Source organism: Schistocerca piceifrons, chromosome 2 (assembly GCF_021461385.2).
Source record: "Schistocerca piceifrons isolate TAMUIC-IGC-003096 chromosome 2, iqSchPice1.1, whole genome shotgun sequence".
NCBI lineage: Eukaryota > Metazoa > Arthropoda > Insecta > Orthoptera > Acrididae > Schistocerca > Schistocerca piceifrons.
The window spans coordinates 163,836,368-163,842,367 of record NC_060139.1 but is presented as its reverse complement, the minus strand read 5'-3'; positions in this window follow the sequence as shown (position 1 = coordinate 163,842,367).

The following is a 6,000-nucleotide window of genomic DNA, read 5'->3' as shown; positions in this document are numbered from 1 at the left end:
AGCGACACATATATTTTGTCCGACATCACATCGACGATATACACTCTTGGAAATGGAAAAAAGAACACATTGACACCGGTGTGTCAGACCCACCATACTTGCTCCGGACACTGCGAGAGGGCTGTACAAGCAATGATCACACGCAAGGCACAGCGGACACACCAGGAACCGCGGTGTCGGCCGTCGAATGGCGCTAGCTGCGCAGCATTTGTGCACCGCCGCCGTCAGTGTCAGCCAGTTTGCCGTGGCATACGGAGCTCCATCGCAGTCTTGAACACTGGTAGCATGCCGCGACAGCGTGGACGTGAACCGTATGTGCAGTTGACGGACTTTGAGCGAGGGCGTATAGAGGGCATGCGGGAGGCCGGATGGACGTACCGCCGAATTGCTCAACACGTGGGGCGTGAGGTCTCCACAGTACATCGATGTTGTCGCCAGTGGTCGGCGGAAGGTGCACGTGCCCGTCGACCTGGGACCGGACCGCAGCGACGCACGGATGCACGCCAAGACCGTAGGATACTACGCAGTGCCGTAGGGGACCGCACCGCCACTTCCCAGCAAATTAGGGACACTGTTCCTCCTGGGGTATCGGCGAGGACCATTCGCAACCGTCTCCATGAAGCTGGGCTACGGTCCCGCACACCGTTAGGCCGTCTTCCGCTCACGCCCCAACATCGTGCAGCCCGCCTCCAGTGGTGTCGCGACAGGCGTGAATGGAGGGACGAATGGAGACGTGTCGTCTTCAGCGATGAGAGTCGCTTCTGCCTTGGTGCCAATGATGGTCGTATGCGTGTTTGGCGCCGTGCAGGTGAGCGCCACAATCAGGACTGCATACGACCGAGGCACACAGGGCCAACACCCAGCATCATGGTGTGGGGAGCGATCTCCTACACTGGCCGTACACCACTGGCGATCGTCGAGGGGACACTGAATAGTGCACGGTACATCCAAACCGTCATCGAACCCATCGTTCTACCATTCCTAGACCGGCAAGGGAACTTGCTGTTCCAACAGGACAATGCACGTCCGCATGTATCCCGTGCCACCCAACGTGCTCTAGAAAATGTAAGTCAACTACCCCGCCCAGCAAGATCTCCGCATCTGTCCCCCATTGAGCATGTTTGGGACTGGATGAAGCGTCGTCTCACGCGGTCTGCACGTCCAGCACGAACGCTGGTCCAATTGAGGCGCCAGGTGGAAATGGCATGGCAAGCCGTTCCACAGGACTACATCCAGCATCTCTACGATCGTCTCCATGGGAGAATAGCAGCCTGCATTGCTGCGAAAGGTGGATATACACTGTACTAGTGCCGACATTGTGCATGCTCTGTTGCCTGTGTCTATGTGCCTGTGGTTCTGTCAGTGTGATCATGTGATGTATCTGACCCCAGGAATGTGTCAATAAAGTTTCCCCTTCCTGGGACAATGAATTCACGGTGTTCTTATTTCAATTTCCAGGAGTGTAGTATGACTAAAGTGCTAATAGTCAACTGAAACGGCCGGGAACTAATGTAAGTAGTGCATTCTCTAGAATGCCTGATCTTTCAGGATAAAACCACTGTTTAACGGAACGACTCCCACCTCTTTAACTGCGTAGGTTGCAGCGGAGGGTTCATAGATGCGCAACGTTGCCCCAGTGTGCGTCCGCGAATTTCAGTAATCATGGGAAACGAGAAACTCCGACAAACAGAGCGCTCGCGAACGAACCATTTTCTTTGACGGACAGAGTCTGCACGTTACTGCACCAAGCGGAAAGGTTTGACGTCCACACCCGCAGCACCGCGTTGCACCCAACTGATTTTCTTGATTCTGCGCAGCGTAACAGCATTATCAGGGCTGTATAGTTTTTGTGTTAATAGTAGCGTCCTAGGGTCGTGAGTAAAACATGCATACTGTAATGCAGTAGTATTCTATAAGCTCTTTTCCAAATAATACAATGAATTATTAATTAAGTCTTAAAGTTAGCATTCAGTTTACGTGTTAGACACGTTCCGCTTTATACAAAAAAAAAAAAAAAATCATATAAAAGTGTACTAAATGCTTGGGATTGAAATACATATACGATTTGGGCAAATTTCAGAACTATACAACTATCACTTTGATCAAGTTTTACTGTATGTAGTGTACGCATGTGGCCGTATGTTTATTATAGACACGGGTAAAAAGTTTGAAATAAATGAGTCTAGTACTTTTAATGTTTTTGATAACAATGTTTTCCCTTTCTATTTTAGAGGTATACTTATATATAGTGAAAATATATAGCCTATGTCCGTTAGAATGTTCATCAGAATATTGTACGAAATTTTGAAGTTTCAAGAGTTTTGGTAATATCTTTTCCCCTTTATATGTTACATATTTACTGATACATACTATACTATTAAAACAGGCATATAAAAACACGCTAGTTTTAGATATATTTTTCACAATTGTCATCAGAATGGTTCAAATGGCTCTGAGCACCATGGGACTTAACATCTATGGTCATTAGTCCCCTAGAACTTAGAACTACTTAAACCTAACTAACCTAAGGACATCACACAACACCCAGTCATCACGAGGCAGAGAAAATCCCTGACCCCACCGGGAATCGAACCTGGGAACCCGGGCGCGGGAAGCGAGAACGGTACCGCACGACCACGAGCTGCGGACTGTCATCAGAATGGGAGCATAAAAATATGACATATAAAAATTAATTTTAAAAGTTGATAAAATAATATATCCATGGGTACATGTTATAAAAAGAGATGTATGTATACATCCGTGCGTGTATGTATGTGCGTGTGTGTGTGTGTGTGTGGTATGTTCCACCTCTCCTCCTGAACCACAGAACTGATTTCAACCAAGTAGGTGCACGAAACACTTACTGTCAACCTAGCAAAGGGTTAGGCTGGGTGTGCAGAAGCTGTGTCTTACCACACGCGAACACCCATACTTTAGTCATCCAGTATTTAAGAATAAGAGCACATAGAGACCGGCAACAATCTTTACACCTATGTCAGATCTGCACGAAATTTTTTCTCACAGTCAACCCCCACAAAATGGTGAAAGGAAAAAGTTTATCACTTATGATTTTTTCGCTACTCATGCAGTAAAACTACCGTATGAAGTATAACTTTTTAATTTATTACTTATATACTGCTAACATTATTCGCGACACTTTTCGCAGACAGTGTTCACAGAAACCACTGAAAGTATCAGAAAAATTATATCGTTGTGTAACACACAGTTCAGGAGTTATGGGGTCATAAAGACTGAGATGTGTGAAATATGCTGCATCATTGCATCATTCAAGACTTCCAGTTTATTAATTCTTTGCTGCTAACAGTTAGCAAGACATGTCGCAGTCTGTATCCACATACGTTTCTGAATGTACCTACAAAAATATGCCATTTTACGACACATGGTTTACGAGATCTGATGTCAAACAATGAGATGTGTGAAAAACTGCAGCATCATTTATTATTCTGGTCACAACACATTTCCCAGACAGTAGACTCATGTACCACTGGATGTATCTGCGAAAGTATATCTATGGATAGCACATAGTTCAGATGATACGATGTTATAAACATAAAGCTGTATAATGAAACTGCAGGGCAAAAATCGCTAGAGACAGAGGTGAATTATGTGTCCAAACACGTGTGAAATAGCTTTCACATGTGCGTGTACGGACAACGCCACAAGTAAAATTCCGTGTAACGTTGATGTTGTGGTCTTCAGTCAAGAAACTGGTTTGATGCAGCTCTCCATGCTACTCTATCCTGTGCAAGCTGCTTTATCTCCTAGAACCTACCGCAACCTACGTCCTTCTGATCATGCTTAGTGTATTCATCTCTTGGTCTCCCTCTATAATTTTTACCCTATACGCTGCCCTCCAGTATTAAATTGGTGATCCCTTGATGTCTCAGAACATGACCTACCAACCGATTACTTCTTCTAGTCGTGCCACAAATTTCTCTTGTCCTCAAATCTGTTCAGTACCTCCTCATTACTTATGTGATCTACCCATCTAATCTTCTGTAGCACCACATTTCGAAACCTTCTATTCTCTTCTTGTCTAAACTATTTATCGTCCATGTTTCACTTCCATACATGGCTACACTCCATACAAATACGCTCAGAAACGACTTCCTGGCACTTAAATCTATACCCGCTTAAATCTATACCCGATGTTAACAAATTTCTCTTCTTCAGAAACGTTTTCCTTGCCATTGCTAGCCTACGTTTTATATCCTCTCTACTTCGACAATCATCAGTTATTTTTCTCCCCAAATAGCAAAACTTATCTACTACATTAACCGTCTCATTTCCTAATCTAATTCCCTCAGCATCACCCGAGTTAATTTGACTACTTTCAATTATCCTCGTTTTGCTTTTGTTGATGTTCGTGTTATATCCTTCTTTCAAGACACTGTCCATTCCGTTCAACTGCTCTTCCACGTCCTTAGCTGTCTCTGATAGGATCACTGTGTCATAGGCAAACCTCGAAGTTTTTATTTCTTCTCCATGGATTTTAATTCCTACTCCAAATTTTTCTTTTGTTTCGTTTACTGCTTGCTCAATATACAGATTGAATAACATCGGGGATAGGCTACAACCCTGTCTCACTCCCTTCACAACCACTGCTTCCCTTTCATACCGCTCGACTCTTATAACTGCCATCTGCTTTCTGTACTAATTGTAAATAGCCTTTCGCTCCCTGTATTTGACCCCTGCCACCGTGTAACGATTTCAGCCAAATTTCGTGCATATAATTGTATTAGTTATAATGTGGAAGGAACCACCAGTCCCCTATTGGGGTGAACGTGATAACGTCGGGAGAGAAGGGGGTGGGGGTGTGTGGGAGGGGGAGGAAGCGGAAGGATAGACAGCGAGGTGGACGACAGAAAAATAGTTCTTAATTGTCACTTAAATGAGTGAACTAAAAATATAAAATGTAAAAATTAAGTTTGTAAGTTTGAACTAAATGCGAGTCTCGTAAACAGATTACGTTTTGAAATGAAGACTTAAGTATGTGCGAAAAAAATAGGGATTGTGAAACATTCTTCTAGCTCTGAAGTAGACACATAGTAGCAGAGATCGTTGAGGCGATCTTTCGAGTGGCTCATGGAATAATATTCGTCGAATTTCGCAGCGGTAAATTCTAGACTGCGAGACTTTGAACCGTTGTCCATACTTAAACCTCAGATCTGCGGTCAGTATTATCCAACTGTTGGACGAGAGCGCTAAGTTTTGTTCCTCGATAGCCAGTCTTATGGAGGGAAAGCTATGTGTAGGCACGTAATTTAATCTTTAGCTGTCTCCCTCATTATCGACAGCATAAAGCTGTTAGCACAAGAGTGTTCCCCACGGCACACTCTCGCACGAAGCAAGAGCTCAATAATGGGTCTAAGCACTATGGGACTTAACATCTGAGGTCATCAGTCCCCTAGACTTAAAACTACTTAAACCTAACTAACCTAAGGACATCACACACATCGATGCCCAAGGCAGGATTCGAACCTGCGACCGTAGCAGCACCGTGGTTTCGGACTGAAGCGCCTAGAACCGCTCGGCCACAGCTAAGCAGGAGTAGTGAAGACGCTTGACAAGCTAACTACATTAATTGTGGATCCTAAATTGACTTGGACAGACTGTGAGCGATAGGAATAAATAAAGGACTCATTTTATTTTCATCTGTCCGCAGCATATAACCTCATCAGTTATGAGGATACTTGTCCACTAACGGGAAAAAGTCGCAACACCAAGAAACGAGTTATGTACAGTAACGAAATTTCGAGATTACATTTGTCTAAGTAATCTATCAGGGCCGCGAGAACAAAAGTTAGTACTAAACACGCTATTGCAAATGTGAAACACTGGTACATTAATATCTGTTACAACTGACAAAATGCTGAATGCAAGCAGGCAGACGTGCATGCATTGCGTCGTACAGGTGTCTGTGGCTTGGAATTCCATGCCTCTGCAGTTGGTGGATAAGTAGAGAGACGGGCAATGATA